Source organism: Schistocerca gregaria, chromosome 10, assembly GCF_023897955.1.
Source record: "Schistocerca gregaria isolate iqSchGreg1 chromosome 10, iqSchGreg1.2, whole genome shotgun sequence".
Taxonomy (NCBI): Eukaryota; Metazoa; Arthropoda; class Insecta; order Orthoptera; family Acrididae; genus Schistocerca; species Schistocerca gregaria.
This window is the reverse complement of record NC_064929.1, coordinates 104288021-104308107: the sequence shown is the minus strand read 5'-3', so window position 1 is coordinate 104308107 and position 20087 is coordinate 104288021. Positions and strand designations below refer to the sequence as shown.

Below are 20087 nucleotides of genomic sequence, written 5' to 3'. Positions count from 1 at the left end.
GAATTATTCCACTTGCATGGCAAGGTGCGCATGTAGGTGTGTTAAAAATTCTGGACGCACTGTGTATTGATCCCAGTACCTCTCGCATACTAAGCGAGCGCTCTACCATCTGAGCTACGCCCGCCCCCTCCGAAGAATAAGGGTGCTACATACAGCCATATAGACGACACAGACCCTTGCACTCCCATTATTCAGCAGACAAACACTACTCTCTATGTATCCGTTAGGGTGTCTTTCAGGTTTCGTGCATTCTGTATCGAATCGTAGTTGGCCACAATGAAAGTGGCACGTATAACGTCGAAAATAGAATTCGGACACCGCTCTGAGTAAGACCAACGTGTTGTCCACCCTCTAGACTTCAATGAGGTTAAGCCGCGATACCTAAGACAGATCTGCTCTCGATGACACCTCGATAACAGCCGGTCCCCACACTTACATCTTGCTCTCCTTACGTCAGTATACATCATATCAGTCTGTGACGCTGGCTTTGCAACATCTTGCGTGCCTTTAGGTTCGCCGCGACCAACACTTACCATGCACTGACCACAAAAAATGGAGGCGCTGCGGCTTGAACCCTGGACCTTTCACATGCCAAGCGAACGCTCTACCAACTGAGCTACGCCCCATGCGCGAACTAACTGCGCTATTCCCCATTCTTTGCGACTCAGATGCGCACGGACACGATGGTTGGTTGGTTTGTAGCGGTGAAGGGAGCAGAGTACAAAGGCGCGGACCCGTTCATATACACAAAAGTTCCAAGTAGTTTCGATGCTCTGGTATTACAAATGCAAATTCCGTCTGGTTTTAACGTCTTAAATTGAAAGAGCCGTCACAAATTGCTCCGTTTTCACTCCTTGTCGACAATCATACAGCACCTGAGGTAACAAACACATCTCGAGCCCCATTGTGCACTGCATTATTCATGCCAACTCAGTGCCTCGCTCTTTACTACTGTGTACCAATCTTGTCGTCCAACTGCAAAACACTGGGCCACAACAAGTTTCCGCGTCTCCATTGCACTGCGCATACTACGAAAAGCTCCCCAAACTTGGCACTCACCCTCGCAGCCGACTTTTCCGACTTTCCACGACGCTCACGCTAGTGACAGCATTATTTATAGTTCGACGTCGCGCCAAAGCGAATGAGCACATTTCGCCTACGACTTAGGCCGCCCTCCTAGTGTGGCTGCTCGGTGTCTGCAGGCAGCGAGGGTCTGCAAGCTTCCTGTGTTCGCACCTATGTCACCTGTGCTTGCTTGTCAGAGACAGACTATCGCAAAACATACAACTCACTCCATGAATTGATTGCTACGGCATCTGTTATCAGCAGTCACAACTAGCAACACCAGTAGCAGCTGACTGCACGCAAAGAATAGGAATGTGCAGTGGGATTTACGTGAACTCAGCGCAAGGCAGATCTTTCCGACATAGGCTTGAGAATCTTACGGGAACACTTGTACTGTTTCTAAATTAAGTGTAGGCGTGGGAGGAGGGTGCTTCCTGCGCACTAATAACAGCACGCTTGTCAATTGTGGATGCTAATCATTCGCTTGTATCTTCCTAGACACATCTGCTGGTTGTGAATTATTCCACTTGCATGGCAAGGTGCGCATGTAGGTGTGTTAAAAACTCTGGAGGCACTGGGTGTTGATCCCAGTACCTCTCGCATACTAAGCGAGCGCTCTAACATCTGAGCTACGCTTGCCCCCCCGAAGACTAATGGTGCTACATACAGCCATATAGACGACACAGACCCTTGCACTCCCATTATTCAGCAGACAAACACTACTCTCTATGTATCCGTTAGGGTGTCTTTCAGGTTTCGTGCATTCTGTATCGAATCGTAGTTGGCCACAATGAAAGTGGCACGTATAACGTCGAAAATAGAATTCGGACACCGCTCTGAGTAAGACCAACGTGTTGTCCACCCTCTAGACTTCAATGAGGTTAAGCCGCGATACCTAAGACAGATCTGCACTCGATGACACCTCGATAACAGCCGGTCCCCACACCTACATCTTGCTCTCCTTACGCCAGTATACATCATATCAGTCTGTGACGCTGGCTTTGCAACATCTTGCGTGCCTTTAGCTTCGCCGCGACCAACACTTACCATGCACTGACCACAAAAAATGGAGGCGCCGCGGCTTGAACCCTGGACCTTTCACATGCCAAGCGAACGCTCTACCAACTGAGCTAGGCCCCATGCACAAGCAAACTGCGCTATTCCCCATTCTTTGCGACTCAGATGCGCACGGACACGATGGTTGGTTGGTTTGTAGCGGTGAAGGGAGCAGAGTACAAAGGCGCGGAGCCGTTCATATACACAAAACTTCCAAATAGTTTCGATGCTCTGGTATTACAAATGCAAATTCCGTCTGTTTTTAACGTCTTAAATTGAAAGAGCCGTCACAAATTGCTCCGTTTTCACTCCTTGTCGACAATCATACAGCACCTGAGGTAACAAACACATCACGAGCCACATTGTGCACTCCATTATTCATGCCAACTCGGTGCCTCGCTCTTTACTACTGTGTACCAATCTTGTCGTCCAACTGTAAAACACTGGGCCACAACAAGTTTCCGCGTCTCCATTGCACTGCGCATACTACGAAAAGCTCCCCAAACTTGGCACTCACCCTCGCGGCCGACTTTTCCGACTTTCCACGACGCTCACGCTAGTGAGAGAATTACTTATAGTTCGACGTCGCGCAAAAGCGAATGAGCACATTTCGCCTACGGCTTAGGCCGCCCTCCTAGTGTGGCTGCTCGGTGTCTGCAGGCAGCGAGGGTCTGCAAGCTTCCTGTGTTCGCACCTATGTCACCTGTGCTTGCTTGTCAGAGACAGACTATCGCAAAACATACAACTCACTCCATGAATTGATTGCTACGGCATCTGTTATCAGCAGTCACAACTAGCAACACCAGTAGCAGCTGACTGCACGCAAAGAATAGGAATGTGCAGTGGGATTTACGTGAACTCAGCGCAAGGCAGATCTTTCCGACATAGGCTTGAGAATCTTACAGGAACACTTGTACTGTTTCTAAATTAAGTGTAGGCGTGGGAGGAGGGTGCTTCCTGCTCACTAATAACACCACGCTTGTCAATTGTGGATGCTAATCATTCGCTTGTATCTTCCTAGACACATCTGCTCGTTGTGAATTATTCCACTTGCATGGCAAGGTGCGCATGTAGGTGTGTTAAAAATTCTGGAGGCACTGGGTATTGATCCCAGTACCTCTCGCATACTAAGCGAGCGCTCTACCATCTGAGCTACGCGGCCCCCCCCCCCCCCGTGAAGACTAACGGTGCTACATACAGCCATATAGACGACACAGACCCTTGCACTCACATTATTCAGCAGACAAACACTACTCTCTATGTATCCGTTAGTGTGTCTTTCAGGTTTCGTGCATTCTGTGTCGAATCGGAGTTTGCCACAATGAAAGTGGCACGTATAACGTCGAAAATAGAATTCGGACACCGCTCTGAGTAAGACCAACGTGTTGTCCACCCTCTAGACTTCAATGAGGTTAAGCCGCGATACCTAAGACAGATCTGCACTCGATGACACCTCGATAACAGCCGGTCCCCACACTTACATCTTGCTCTCCTTACGTCAGTATACATCATATCAGTCTGTGACGCTGGCTTTGCAACATCTTGCGTGCCTTTAGGTTCGCCGCGACCAACACTTACCATGCACTGACCACAAAAAATTGAGGCCCCGCGGCTTGAAACCTGGACCTTTCACATGCCAAGCGAACGCTCTACCAACTGAGCTACGCCCCATGCACGAGCAAACTGCGCTATTCCCCATTCTTTGCGACTCAGATGCGCACGGACACGATGGTTGGTTGGTTTGTAGCGGTGAAGGGAGCAGAGTACAAAGGCGCGGACCCGTTCATATACACAAAAGTTCCAACTAGTTTCGATGCTCTGGTATTACAAATGCAAATTCAGTCTGTTTTTAACGTCTTAAATTGAATGAGCCGTCACAAATTGCTCCGTTTTCACTCCTTGTCGACAATCATACAGAACCTGAGGTAACAACACATCACGAGCCCCATTGTGCACTCCATTATTCATGCCAACTCGGTGCCTCGCTCTTTACTACTGTGTACCAATCTTGTCGTCCAACTGTAAAACACTGGGCCACAACAAGTTTCCGCGTCTCCATTGCACTGCGCATACTACGAAAAGCTCCACAAACTTGGCACTCACCCTCGCGGCCGACTTTTCCGACTTTCCACGACGCTCACGCTAGTGACAGCATTACTTATAGTTCGACGTCGCGCCAAAGCGAATGAGCACATTTCGCCTACGGCTTAGGCCGCCCTCCTAGTGTGGCTGCTCGGTGTCTGCAGGCAGCGAGGGTCTGCAAGCTTCCTGTGTTCGCACCTATGTCACCTGTGCTTGTTTGTCAGAGACAGACTATCGCAAAACATACAACTCACTCCATGAATTGATTGCTACGGCACCTGTTATCAGCAGTCACAACTAGCAACACCAGTAGCAGCTTACTGCACGCAAAGAATAGGAATGTGCAGTGGGATTTACGTGAACTCAGCGCAAGGCAGATCTTTCCGACATAGGCTTGAGAATCTTACGGGAACACTTGTACTGTTTCTAAATTAAGTGTTGGCGTGGGAGGAGGGTGCTTCCTGCGCACTAATAGCAGCACGCTTGTCAATTGTGGATGCTAATCATTCGCTTGTATCTTCCTAGACACATCTGCTGGTTGTGAATTATTCCACTTGCATGGCAAGGTGCGCATGTAGGTGTGTTAAAAATTCTGGAGACACTGGGTATTGATCCCAGTACCTCTCGCATACTAAGCGAGCGCTCTACCATCTGACCTACGCCCACCCCCTCCGAAGACTAAGGGTGCTACATACAGCCATATAGACGACACAGACCCTTGCACTCCCATTATTCAGCAGACAAACACTACTCTCTATGTATCCGTTAGGGTGTCTTTCAGGTTTCGAGCATTCTGTATCGAATCGTAGTTGGCCACAATGAAAGTGGCACGTATAACGTCGAAAATAGAATTCGGACACCGCTCTGAGTAAGACCAACGTGTTGTCCACCCTCTAGACTTCAATGAGGTTAAGCCGCGATACCTAAGACAGATCTGCACTCGATGACACCTCGATAACAGCCGGTCCCCACACTTACATCTTGCTCTCCTTACGTCAGTATACATCATATCAGTCTGTGACGCTGGCTTTGCAACATCTTGCGTGCCTTTAGGTTCGCCGCGACCAACACTTACCATGCACTGACCACAAGAAATGGAGCCGCCGCGGCTTGATCCCTGGAACTTTCACATGCCAAGTGGACGCTCTACCAACTGAGCTACGCCCCATGCACGAGCAAACTGCGCTATTCCCCATTCTTTGCGACTCAGATGCGCACGGACACGATGTTTGTTTGTTTTGTAGCGGTGAAGAGAGCAGAGTACAAAGGCGCGGACCCGTTCATATACACAAAATTTCCAAGTAGTTTCGATGCTCTGGTATTACAAATGCAAATTCCGTCTGTTTTTAACGTCTTAAATTGAAAGAGCCGTCACAAATTGCTCCGTTTTCACTCCTTGTCGACAATCATACAGCACCTGAGGTAACAAACACATCTCGAGCCCCGTTGTGCACTCCATTATTCATGCCAACTCAGTGCCTCGCTCTTTACTACTGTGTACCAATCTTGTCGTCCAAGTGCAAAACACTGGGCCACAACAAGTTTCCGCGTCTCCATTGCACTGCGCATACTACGAAACGCTCCCCAAACTTGGCACTCACCCTCGCAGCCGCCTTTTCCGACTTTCCACGACTCTCACGAAACGCTCATGCTAGTGACAGCATTATTTATAGTTCGACGTCGCGCCAAAGCGAATGAGCACATTTCGCCTACGGCTTGGGCCGCCCTCCTAGTGTGGCTGCTCGGTGTCTGCAGGCAGCGAGGGTCTGCAAGCTTCCTGTGTTCGCACCTATGTCACCTGTGCTTGCTTGTCAGAGACAGACTATCGCAAAACATACAACTCACTCCATGAATTGATTGCTACGGCATCTGTTATCATCAGTCACAACTAGCAACACCAGTAGCAGCTGACTGCACGCAAAGAATAGGAATGTGCAGTGGGATTTACGTGAACTCAGCGCAAGGCAGATCTTTCCGACATAGGCTTGAGAATCTTACGGGAACACTTGTACTGTTTCTAAATTAAGTGTAGGCGTGGGAGGAGGGTGCTTCCTGCGCACTAATAACAGCACGCTTGTCAATTGTGGATGCTAATCATTCGCTTGTATCTTCCTAGACACATCTGCTGGTTGTGAATTATTCCACTTGCATGGCAAGGTGCGCATGTAGGTGTGTTAAAAATTCTGGAGACACTGGGTATTGATCCCAGTATCTCTCGCATACTAAGCGAGCGCTCTACCATCTGACCAACGCCCACCCCCTCCGAAGACTAAGGGTGCTACATACAGCCATATAGACGACACAGACCCTTGCACTCCCATTATTCAGCAGACAAACACTACTCTCTATGTATCCGTTAGGGTGTCTTTCAGGTTTCGTGCATTCTGTATCGAATCGTAGTTGGCCACAATGAAAGTGGCACGTATAACGTCGAAAATGGAATTCGGACACCGCTCTGAGTAAGACCAACGTGTTGTCCACCCTCTAGACTTCAATGAGGTTAAGCCGCGACACCTAAGACAGATCTGCACTCGATGACACCTCGATAACAGCCGGTCCCCACACTTACATCTTGCTCTCCTTACGTCAGTATACATCATATCAGTCTGTGACGCTGGCTTTGCAACATCTTGCGTGCCTTTAGGTTCGCCGCGACCAACACTTTCCATGCACTGACCACAAAAAATGGAGGCGCCGCGGTTTGAAACCTGGACCTTTCACATGCCAAGCGAACGCTCTACCAACTGAGTTACGCCCCATGCACGAGCAAACTGCGCTATTCCCCATCCTTTGCGACTCAGATGCGCACGGACACGATGGTTGGTTGGTTTGTAGCGGTGAAGGGAGCAAAGTACAAAGGCGCGGACCCGTTCATATACACAAAACTTCCAAGTAGTTTCGATGCTCTGGTATTACAAATGCAAATTCCGTCTGTTTTTAACGTGTTAAATTGAAAGAGCCGTCACAAATTGCTCCGTTTTCACTCCTTGTCGACAATCATACAGCACCTGAGGTAACAAACACATCTCGAGCCCCATTGTGCACTCCATTATTCATGCCAACTCAGTGCCTCGCTCTTTACTACTGTGTACCAATCTTGTCGTCCAACTGCAAAACACTGGGCCACAACAAGTTTCCGCGTCTCCATTGCACTGCGCATACTACGAAAAGCTCCCCAAACTTGGCACTCACCCTCGCAGCCGACTTTTCCGACTTTCCACGACGCTCACGCTAGTGACAGCATTATTTATAATTCGACGTCGCGCCAAAGCGAATGAGCACATTTCGCCTACGGCTTAGGCCGCCCTCCTAGTGTGGCTGCTCGGTGTCTGCAGGCAGCGAGTGTCTGCAAGCTTCCTGTGTTCGCACCTATGTCACCTGTGCTTCCTTGTCAGAGACAGACTATCGCAAAACATACAACTCACTCCATGAATTGATTGCTACGGCATCTGTTATCAGCAGTCACAACTAGCAACACCAGTAGCAGCCGACTGCACGCAAAGAATAGGAATGTGCAGTGGGATTTATGTGAACTCAGCGCAAGGCAGATCTTTCCGACATAGGCTTGAGAATCTTACGGGAACACTTGTACTGTTTCTAAATTAAGTGTAGGCGTGGGAGGAGGGTGCTTCCTTCGCACTAATAGCAGCACGCTTGTCAATTGTGGATGCTAATCATTCGCTTGTATCTTCCTAGACACATCTGCTGGTTGTGAATTATTCCACTTGCATGGCAAGGTGCGCATGTAGGTGTGTTAAAAATTCTGGACGCACTGGGTATTGATCCCAGTACCTCTCGCATACTAAGCGAGCGCTCTACCATCTGAGCTACGCCCGCCCCCCGAAGACTAATGGTGCTACATACAGCCATATAGACGACACAGACCCTTGCACTCCCATTATTCAGCAGACAAACACTACTCTCTATGTATCCGTTAGGGTGTCTTTCAGGTTTCGTGCATTCTGTATCGAATCGTAGTTGGCCACAATGAAAGTGGCACGTATAACGTCGAAAATAGAATTCGGACACCGCTCTGAGTAAGACCAACGTGTTGTCCACCCTCTAGGCTTCAATGAGGTTAAGCCGCGATACCTAAGACAGATCTGCACTCGATGACACCTCGATAACAGCCGGTCCCCACACTTACATCTTGCTCTCCTTACGTCAGTATACATCATATCAGTCTGTGACGCTGGCTTTGCAACATCTTGCGTGCCTTTAGGTTCGCCGCGACCAACACTTACCATGCACTGACCACAAAAAATGGATGCGCCGCGGCTTGAAACCTGGACCTTTCACATGCCAAGCGAACGCTCTACCAACTGAGTTACGCCCCATGCACGAGCAAACTGCGCTATTCCCCATTCTTTGCGACTCAGATGCGCACGGACACGATGGTTGGTTGGTTTGTAGCGGTGAAGGGAGCAGAGTACAAAGGCGCCGACCCGTTCATATACACAAAAGTTCCAAGTAGTTTCGATGCTCTGGTATTACAAATGCAAATTCCGTCTGTTTTTAACGTCTTAAATTGAAAGAGCCGTCACAAATTGCTCCGTTTTCACTCCTTGTCGACAATCATACAGCACCTGAGGTAACAAACACATCTCGAGCCCCATTGTGCACTCCATTATTCATGCCAACTCAGTGCCTCGCTCTTTACTATTGTGTACCAATCTTGTCGTCCAATTGCAAAACACTGGGCCACAACAAGTTTCCGCGTCTCCATTGCACTGCGCATACTACGAAAAGCTCCCCAAACTTGGCACTCACCCTCGCAGCCGACTTTTCCGACTTTCCACGACGCTCACGCTAGTGACAGCATTATTTATAATTCGACGTCGCGCCAAAGCGAATGAGCACATTCCGCCTACGGCTTAGGCCGCCCTCCTAGTGTGGCTGCTCGGTGTCTGCAGGCAGCGAGGGTCTGCAAGCTTCCTGTGTTCGCACCTATGTCACCTGTGCTTGCTTGTCAGAGACAGACTATCGCAAAACATACAACTCACTCCATGAATTGATTGCTACGGCATCTGTTATCAGCAGTCACAACTAGCAACACCAGTAGCAGCTGACTGCACGCAAAGAATAGGAATGTGCAGTGGGATTTACGTGAACTCAGCGCAAGGCAGATCTTTCCGACATAGGCTTGAGAATCTTACGGGAACACTTGTACTGTTTCTAAATTAAGTGTAGGCGTGGGAATAGGGTGCTTCCTTCGCACTAATAGTAGCACGCTTGTCAATTGTGGATGCTAATCATTCGCTTGTATCTTCCTAGACACATCTGCTGGTTGTGAATTATTCCACTTGCATGGCAAGGTGCGCATGTAGGTGTGTTAAAAATTCTGGACGCACTGGGTATTGATCCCAGTACCTCTCGCATACTAAGCGAGCGCTGTACCATCTGAGCTACGCCCGCCCCCTCCGAAGACTACGGGTGCTACATACAGCCATATAGACTACACAGACCCTTGCACTCCCATTATTCAGCAGACAAACACTACTCTCTATGTATCCGTTAGGGTGTCTTTCAGGTTTCGAGCATATCGAATCGTAGTTGGCCACAATGAAAGTGGCACGTATAACGTCGAAAATAGAATTCGGACACCGCTCTGAGTAAGACCAACGTGTTGTCCACCCTCTAGACTTCAATGAGGTTAAGCCGCGATACATAAGACAGATCTGCACTCGATGACACCTCGATAACAGCCGGTCCCCACACTTACATCTTGCTCTCCTTACGTCAGTATACATCATATCAGTCTGTGACGCTGGCTTTGCAACATCTTGCGTGCCTTTAGGTTCGCCGCGACCAACACTTACCATGCACTGACCACAAGAAATGGAGCCGCCGCGGCTTGATCCCTGGAACTTTCACATGCCAAGCGGACGCTCTACCAACTGAGCTACGCCCCATGCACGAGCAAACTGCGCTATTCCACATTCTTTGCGACTCAGATGCGCACGGACACGATGGTTGGTTGGTTTTTAGCGGTGAAGAGAGCAGAGTACAAAGGCGCGGACCCGTTCATATACACAAAATTTCCAAGTAGTTTCGATGCTCTGGTATTACAAATGCCAATTCCGTCTGTTTTTAACGTCTTAAATTGAAAGAGCCGTCACAAATTGCTCCGTTTTCACTCCTTGTCGACAATCATACAGCACCTGAGGTAACAAACACATCTCGAGCCCCGTTGTGCACTCCATTATTCATGCCAACTCAGTGCCTCGCTCTTTACTACTGTGTACCAATCTTGTCGTCCAACTGAAAACACTGGGCCACAACAAGTTTCCGCATCTCCATTGCACTGCGCATACTACGAAACGCTCCCCAAACTTGGCACCCACCCTCGCAGCCGACTTTTCCGACTTTCCACGACGCTCACGCTAGTGACAGCATTATTTATAGTTCGACGTCGCGCCAAAGCGAATGAGCACATTTCGCCTACGGCTTAGGCCGCCTTCCTAGTGTGGCTGCTCGGTGTCTGGAGGCAGCGAGGGTCTGCAAGCTTCCTGTGTTCGCACCTATGTCACCTGTGCTTGCTTGTCTGAGACTGACTATCACAAAACATACAACTCACTCCATGAATTGATTGCTACGGCATCTGTTATCAGCAGTCACAACTAGCAACACCAGTAGCAGCTGACTGCACGCAAAGAATAGTAATGTGCAGTGGGATTTACGTGAACTCAGCGCAAGGCAGGTCTTTCCGACATAGGCTTGAGAATCTTACGGGAACACTTGTACTGTTTCTAAACGAAGTGTAGGCGTGGGAGGAGGGTGCTTCCTGCGCACTAATAACAGCACGCTTGTCAATTGTGGATGCTAATCATTCGCTTGTATCTTCCTAGACACATCTGCTGGTTGTGAATTATTCCACTTTCATGGCAAGGTGCGCATGTAGGTGTGTTAAAAATTTTGGAGGCACTGGGTATTGATCCCAGTACATCTCGCATACTAAGCGAGCGCTCTACCATCTGAGCAACGCCCGCCCCCCCGAAGGCTAATGGTGCTACATACAGCCATATAGACTACACAGACCCTTGCACTCCCATTATTCAGCAGACAAACACTACTCTCTATGTATCCGTTAGGGTGTCTTTCAGGTTTCGAGCATTCTGTATCGAATCGTAGTTGGCCACAATGAAAGTGGCACGTATAACGTCGAAAATAGAATTCGGACACCGCTCTGAGTAAGACCAACGTGTTGTCCACCCTCTAGACTTCAATGAGGTTAAGCCGCGATACCTAAGACAGATCTGCACTCGATGACACCTCGATAACAGCCGGTCCCCACACTTACATCTTGCTCTCCTTACGTCAGTATACATCATATCAGTCTGTGACGCTGGCTTTGCAACATCTTGCGTGCCTTTAGGTTCGCCGCGACCAACACTTACCATGCACTGACCACAAAAAATTGAGGCGCCGCGATTTGAACCCTGGACCTTCCACATGAAAAGCGAACGCTCTACCAACTGAGCTACGCCCCATGCACGAGCAAACTGCGCTATTCCCCATTCTTTGCGACTCAGATGCGCACGGACACGATGGTTGGTTGGTTTGTAGCGGTGAAGGGAGCAGAGTACAAAGGCGCGGACCCGTTCATATACACAAAAGTTCCAAGTAGTTTCGATGCTCTGGTATTACAAATGCAAATTCCGTCTGTTTTTAACGTCTTAAATTGAAAGAGCCGTCACAAATTGCTCCGTTTTCACTCCTTGTCGACAATCATACAGCACCTGAGGTAACAAACACATCTCGAGCCCCATTGTGCACTCCATTATTCATGCCAACTCAGTGCCTCGCTCTTTACTACTGTGTACCAATCTTGTCGTCCAACTGCAAAACACTGGGCCACAACAAGTTTCCGCGTCTCCATTGCACTGCGCATACTACGAAACGCTCCCCAAAGTTGGCACTCACCCTCGCAGCCGACTTTTCCGACTTTCCACGACGCTCACGCTGGTGACAGCATTATTTATAGTTCGACGTCGCGCCAAAGCGAATGAGCACATTTCGCCTACGGCTTAGGCCGCCCTCCTAGTATGGCTGCTCGGTGTCTGCAGGCAGCGAGGGTCTGCAAGCTTCCCGTGTTCGCACCTATGTCACCTGTGCTTGCTTGTCAGAGACAGACTATCGCAAAACATACAACTCACTCCATGAATTGATTGCTACGGCATCTGTTATCAGCAGTCACAACTAGCAACACCAGTAGCAGCTGACTGCACGCAAAGAATAGGAATGTGCAGTGGGATTTACGTGAACACGGCGCAAGCTTGTATCTTCCTAGACACAACTGCTGGTTGTGAATTATTCCACTTGCATGGCAAGGTGCGCATGTAGGTGTGTTAAAAAATCTGGAGGCACTGGGTATTGATCCCAGTACCTCTCGCATACTAAGCGAGCTACCATCTGAGCTACGCCCGCCCCCCCGAAGACCAATGGAGCTACATATAGCCATATAGACGACACAGACCCTTGCACTCCCATTATTCAGGAGACAAACACTACTCTCTATGTATCCGTTAGGGTGTCTTTCAGGTTTCGTGCATTCTGTATCGAATCGTAGTTGGCCACAATGAAAGTGGCACATATAACGTCGAAAATAGAATTCGGACACCGCTCTGAGTAAGACCAACATGTTGTCCACCCTCTAGACTTCAATGAGGTTAAGCCGCGATACATAAGACAGATCTGCACTCGATTACACCTCGATAACAGCCGGTCCCCACACTTACATCTTGCTCTCCTTACGTCAGTATACATCATATCAGTCTGTGACGCTGGCTTTGCAACAACTTGCGTGCCTTTAGGTTCGCCGCGACCAACACTTACCATGCACTGAGCACAAAAAATGGAGCCGCCGCGGCTTGAACCCTGGACCTTTCACATGCCAAGCGGACGCTCTACCAACTGAGCTACGCCCCATGCACGAGCAAACTGCTCTATTCCCCATTCTTTGCGACTCAGATGCGCACGGACACGATGGTTGGTTGGTTTGTAGCGGCGAAGAGAGCAGAGTACAAAGGCGCGGACCCGTTCATATACACAAAAGTTCCAACTAGTTTCGATGCTCTGGTATTACAAATGCAAATTCCGTCTGTTTTTAACGTCTTAAATTGAAAGAGCCGTCACAAATTGCTCCGTTTTCACTCCTTGTCGACAATCATACAGCACCTGAGGTAACAAACACATCTCGAGCCCCATTGTGCACTCCATTATTCATGCCAACTCAGTGCCTCGCTCTTTACTACTGTGTACCAATCTTGTCGTCCAACTGCAAAACACTGGGCCACAACAAGCTTCCGCGTCTCCATTGCACTGCGCATACTACGAAACGCTCCCCAAACTTGGCACTCACCCTCGCAGCCGACTTTTCCGACTTTCCACGACGCTCACGCTAGTGACAGCATTATTTATAGTTCGACGTCGCGCCAAAGCGAATGAGCACATTTCGCCTACGGCTTAGGCCGCCCTCCTAGTGTGGCTGCTCGGTGTCTGCAGGCAGCGAGGGTCTGCAAGCTTCCTGTGTTCGCACCTATGTCACCTGTGCTTGCTTGTCAGAGACAGACTATCGCAAAACATACAACTCACTCCATGAATTGATTGCTACGGCATCTGTTATCAGCAGTCACAACTAGCAACACCAGTAGCAGCTGACTGCACGCAAAGAATAGGAATGTGCAGTGGGATTTACGTGAACTCAGCGCAAGGCAGATCTTTCCGACATAGGCTTGAGAATCTTACGGGAACACTTGTACTGTTTCTAAATTAAGTGTAGGCGTGGGAGGAGGGTGCTTCCTGCTTGTCAGTTGTGGATGCTAATCATTCGCTTGTATCTTCCTAGACACATCTGCTGGTTGTGAATTATTCCACTTGCATGGTAAGGTGCGCTTGTAGGTGTGTTAAAAATTCTGGAGGCACTGGGTATTGATCCCAGTACCTCTCGCATACTAAGCGAGCGCTCTACCATCTGAGCTACGCCCCCCCCCCCCCCCCCCCCCCAGAGACTTATGGTGCTACATACAGCCATATAGACGACACAGACCCTTGCACTCCCATTATTCAGCAGACAAACACTACTCTCTATGTATCCGTTAGGGTGTCTTTCAGGTTTCGTGCATTCTGTATCGAATCGTAGTTGGCCACAATGAAAGTGGCACGTATAACGTCGAAAATAGAATTCGGACACCGCTCTGAGTAAGACCAACGTGTTGTCCACCCTCTAGACTTCAATGAGGTTAAGCCGCGATACCTAAGACAGATCTGCACTCGATAACACCTCGATAACAGCCGGTCCCCACACTTACATCTTGCTCTCCTTACGTCAGTATACATCATATCAGTCTGTGACGCTGGCTTTGCAACATCTTGCGTGCCTTTAGGTTCGCCGCGACCAAAACTTACCATGCACTGACCACAAAAAATGGAGCCGCCGCGGCTTGAACCCTGGACCTTTCACATGCCAAGCAGACGCTCTACCAACTGAGCTACGCCCCATGCACGACCAAACTGCGCTATTCCCCATTCTTTGCGACTCAGATGCGCACTGACACGATGGTTGGTTGGTTTGTAGCGGTGAAGGGAGCAGAGTACAAAGGCGCGGACCCGTTCATATACACAAAGGTTCCAAGTAGTTTCGATGCTCTGGTATTACTAATGCAAATTCCGTCTGTTTTTAACGTCTTAAATTGAAAGAGCCGTCACAAATTGCTCCGTTTTCACTCCTTGTCGACAATCATACAGCACCTGAGGTAACAAACACATCTCGAGCCCCGTTGTGCACTCCATTATTCATGCCAACACAGTGCCTCGCTCCTTACTACTGTGTACCAATCTTGTCGTCCAACTGCAAAACACTGGGCCACAACAAGTTTCCGCGTCTCCATTGCACTGCGCATACTACGAAACGCTCCCCAAACTTGGCACTCACCCTCGCAGCGAATTTTCCGACTTTCCACGACGCTCACGCTAGTGACAGCATTATTTATAGTTCGACGTCGCGCCAAAGCGAATGAGCACATTTCGCCTACGGCTTAGGCCGCCCTCCTAGTGTGGCTGCTCGGTGTCTGCAGGCAGCGAGGGTCTGCAAGCTTCCCGTGTTCGCACCTATGTCACCTGTGCTTGCTTGTCAGAGACAGACTATCGCAAAACATACAACTCACTCCATGAATTGATTGCTACGGCATCTGTTAACAGCAGTCACAACTAGCAACACCAGTAGCAGCTGACTGCACGCAAAGAATAGGAATGTGCAGTGGGATTTACGTGTACTCAGCGCAAGGCAGATCTTTCCGACATAGGCTTGAGAATCTTACGGGAACACTTGTACTGTTTCTAAATTAAGTGTAGGCGTGGGAGGAGGGTGCTTCCTGCGCACTAATAACAGCACGCTTGTCAATTGTGGATGCTAATCATTCGCTTGTATCTTCCTAGACACATCTGCTGGTTGTGATTTATTCCACTTGCATGGCAAGGTGCGCATGTAGGTGTGTTAAAAATTCTGGAGGCACTGGGTATTGATCCCAGTACTTCTCGCATATTAAGCGAGCGCTCTACCATCTGAACTACGCCCGCCCCCCAAAGACTAATGGTGCTACATACAGCCATATAGACGACACAGACCCTTGCACTCCCATTATTCAGCAGACAAACACTACTCTCTATGTATCCGTTAGGGTGTCTTTCAGGTTTCGTGCATTCTGTATCGAATCGTAGTTGGCCACAATGAAAGTGGCACGTATAACGTCGAAAATAGAATTCGGACACCGCTCTGAGTAAGACCAACGTGTTGTCCACCCTCTAGACTTCAATGAGGTTAAGCCGCGATACCTAAGACAGATCTGCACTCGATGACACCTCGATAACAGCCGGTCCCCACACTTACATCTTGCTCTCCTTACGTCAGTATACATCATATCAGTCTGTGACGCTGGCTTTGCAACATCTTGCGTGCCTTTAGGTTCGCCGCGACCAAAACTTACCATGCACTGACCACAAAAAATGGACCCGCGTGGCTTGAACCCAGGACCTTTCACATGCAAAGCGAACGCTCTACCAACTGAGCTACGCCCCATGCACGAGCAAATTGCGCCATTCCCCATTCTTTGCGACTCAGATGCGCACTGACACGATGGTTGGTTGGTTTGTAGCGGTGAAGAGAGCAGAGTACAAAGGCGCGGACACGTTCATATACACAAAAGTTCCAAGTAGTTTCGATGCTATGGTATTACAAATGCAGATTCCGTCTGTTTTTAACGTCTTAAATTGAAAGAGCCGTCACAAATTTCTCCGTTTTCACTCCTTGTCGACAATCATACAGCACCTGAGGTAACAAACACATCTCGAGCCCCGTTGTGCACTCCATTATTCATGCCAACTCAGTGCCTCGCTCTTTACTACTGTGTACCAATCTTGTCGTCCAACTGCAAAACACTGGGCCACAACAAGTTTCCGCGTCTCCATTGCACTGCGCATACTACGAAACGCTCCCCAAAGTTGGCACTCACCCTCGCAGCCGACTTTTCCGACTTTCCACGACGCTCACGCTAATGACAGCATTATTTATAGTTCGACGTCGCGCCAAAGCGAATGAGCACATTTCGCCTACGGCTTAGGCCGCCCTCCTAGTGTGGCTGCTCGGTGTCTGCAGGCAGCGAGGGTCTGCAAGCTTCCTGTGTTCGCACCTATGTCACCTGTGCTTGCTTGTCAGAGACAGACTATCGCAAAACATACAACTCACTCCATGAATTGATTGCTACGGCATCTGTTATCAGCAGTCACAACTAGCAACACCAGTAGCAGCTGACTGCACGCAAAGAATAGGAATGTGCAGTGGGATTTACGTGAACTCGGCGCAAGGCAGATCTTTCCGACATAGGCTTGAGAATCTTACGGGAACACTTGTACTGTTTCTAAATTAAGTGTAGGCGTGGGAGGAGGGTGCTTCCTGCGCACTAATAACAGCACGCTTGTCAATTGTGGATGCTAATCATTCGCTTGTATCTTCCTAGACACATCTGCTGGTTGTGAATTATTCCACTTGCACGGCAAGGTGCGCATGTAGGTGTGTTAAAAATTCTGGAGGCACTGGGTATTGATCCCAGTACCTCTCGCATACTAAGCGAGCGCTCTACCATCTGAGCTACGCCCGACCCCCCAGAGACTTATGGTGCTACATACAGCCATATAGACGACACAGACCCTTGCACTCCCATTATTCAGCAGACAAACACTACTCTCTATGTATCCGTTAGGGTGTCTTTCAGGTTTCGTGCATTCTGTATCGAATCGTAGTTGGCCACAATGAAAGTGGCACGTATAACGTCGAAAATAGAATTCGGACACCGCTCTGAGTAAGACCAACGTGTTGTCCACCCTCTAGACTTCAATGAGGTTAAGCCGCGATACATAAGACAGATCTGCACTCGATTACACCTCGATAACAGCCGGTCCCCACACTTACATCTTGCTCTCCTTACGCCAGTATACATCATATGAGTCTGTGACGCTGGCTTTGCAACATCTTGCGTGCCTTTAGGTTCGCCGCGACCAACACTTACCATGCACTGACCACAAAAAATGGAGGCGCCGCAGCTTGAACCCTGGACCTTTCACATGCCAAGCGAACGCTCTACCAACTGAGCTACGCCCCATGCACGAGCAAACTGCGCTATTCCCCATTCTTTGCGACTCAGATGCGCACGGACACGATGGTTGGTTGGTTTGTAGCGGTGAAGGGAGCAGAGTACAAAGGCGCGGACCCGTTCATATACACAAAAGTTCCAAGTACTTTCCATGCTCTGGTATTACAAATGCAAATTCCGTCTGTTTTTAACGTCTTAAATTGAAAGAGCCGTCACAAATTGCTCCGTTTTCACTCCTTGTCGACAATCATACAGCACCTGAGGTAACAAACACATCTCGAGCCCCGTTGTGCACTCCATTATTCTTGCCAACTCAGTGCCTCGCTCCTTACTACTGTGTACCAATCTTGTCGTCCAACTGCAAAACACTGGGCCACAACAAGTTTCCGCGTCTCCATTGCACTGCGCATACTACGAAACGCTCCCCAAACTTGGCACCAACCCTCGCAGCCGACTTTTCCGACATTCCACGATGCTCACGCTAGTGACAGCATTATTTATAGTTCGACGTCGCGCCAAAGCGAATGAGCACATTTCGCCTACGGCTTAGGCCGCCCTCCTAGTGTGGCTGCTCGGTGTCTGCAGGCATCGAGGGTCTGCAAGACTCCCGTGTTCGCACCTATGTCACCTGTGCTTGCTTGTCAGAGACAGACTATCGCAAAACATACAACTCACTCCATGAATTGATTGCTACGGCATCTGTTATCAGCAGTCACAACTAGCAACACCAGTAGCAGCTGACTGCACGCAAAGAATAGGAATGTGCAGTGGGATTTACGTGAACTCGGCGCAAGCTTGTATCTTCCTAGACACATCTGCTGGTTGTGAATTATTCCACTTGCATGGCAAGGTGCGCATGTAGGTGTGTTAAAAATTCTGGAGGCACTCTGTATCGATCCCAGTACCTCTCGCATACTAAGCGAGCGCTCTACCATCTGAGCTACGCCCGCCCCCCCGAACACCAATGGTGCTACATACAGCCATATAGACGACACAGACCCTTGCACTCCCATTATTCAGCAGACAAACACTACTCTCTATGTATCCGTTAGGGTGTCTTTCAGGTTTCGTGCATTCTGTATCGAATCGTAGTTGGCCACAATCAAAGTGGCACGTATAACGTCGAAAATAGAATTCGGACACCGCTCTGAGTAAGACCAACATGTTGTCCACCCTCTAGACTTCAATGAGGTTAAGCCGCGATACCTAAGACAGATCTGCACTCGATTACACCTCGATAACAGCCGGTCCCCACACTTACATCTTGCTCTCCTTACGTCAGTATACATCATATCAGTCTGTGACGCTGGCTTTGCAATATCTTGCGTGCCTTTAGGTTCGCCGCGACCAACACTTACCATGCACTGACCACAAAAAATTGAGGCGCCGCGGCTTGAACGCTGGACCTTTCACATGCCAAGCGAACGCTCTACCAACTGAGCTACGCCCCATGCACGAGCAAACTGCGCTATTCCCCATTCTTTGCTACTCAGATGTGCACGGACACGATGGTTGGTTGGTTTGTAGCGGTGAAGGGAGCAGAGTACAAAGGCGCGGACCCGTTCATATACACAAAAGTTCCAAGTAGTTTCCATGCTCTGGTATTACAAATGCAAATTCCGTCTGTTTTTAACGTCTTAAATTGAAAGAGCCGTCACAAATTGCTCCGTTTTCACTCCTTGTCGACAATCATTCAGCACCTGAGGTAACAAACACATCTCGAGCCCCATTGTGCACTCCATTATTCATGCCAACTCAGTGCCTCGCTCTTTACTACTGTGTACCAATCTTGTCGTCCAACTGCAAAACACTGGGCCACAACAAGCTTCCGCGTCTCCATTGCACTGCGCATACTACGAAACGCTCCCCAAACTTGGCACTCACCCTCGCAGCCGACTTTTCCGACTTTTCACGACGCTCACGCTAGTGACAGCATTATTTATAGTTCGACGTCACGCCAAAGCGAATGAGCACATTTCGCCTACGGCTTAGGCCGCCCTCCTAGTGTGGCTGCTCGGTGTCTGCAGGCAGCGAGGGTCTGCAAGCTTCCTGTGTTCGCACCTATGTCACCTGTGCTTGCTTGTCAGAGACAGACTATCGCAAAACATACAACTCCCTCCATGAATTGATTGCTACGGCATCTGTTATCAGCAGTCACAACTAGCAACACCAGTAGCAGCTGACTGCACGCAAAGAATAGGAATGTGCAGTGGGATTTATGTGAACTCTGCGCAAGGC

At 49.2% G+C, this 20087-nt stretch overlaps 3 non-coding genes across 3 annotated transcripts; all 3 read right to left on the bottom strand.

Annotated features, from left to right (window-relative positions):
* Positions 1-11620: 11620 nt before the first annotated feature.
* Positions 11621-11693, bottom strand: Trnae-uuc (transfer RNA glutamic acid (anticodon UUC)). Its single transcript has one exon. It is a non-coding gene; the product is annotated as a tRNA-Glu (tRNA).
* Positions 11694-14118: 2425 nt separating this feature from the next.
* Positions 14119-14191, bottom strand: Trnat-agu (transfer RNA threonine (anticodon AGU)). Its single transcript has one exon. It is a non-coding gene; the product is annotated as a tRNA-Thr (tRNA).
* Positions 14192-19227: 5036 nt separating this feature from the next.
* Positions 19228-19300, bottom strand: Trnaa-ggc (transfer RNA alanine (anticodon GGC)). The gene has a single exon. It is a non-coding gene; the product is annotated as a tRNA-Ala (tRNA).
* Between the last annotated feature and the right edge of the window lie 787 nt (positions 19301-20087).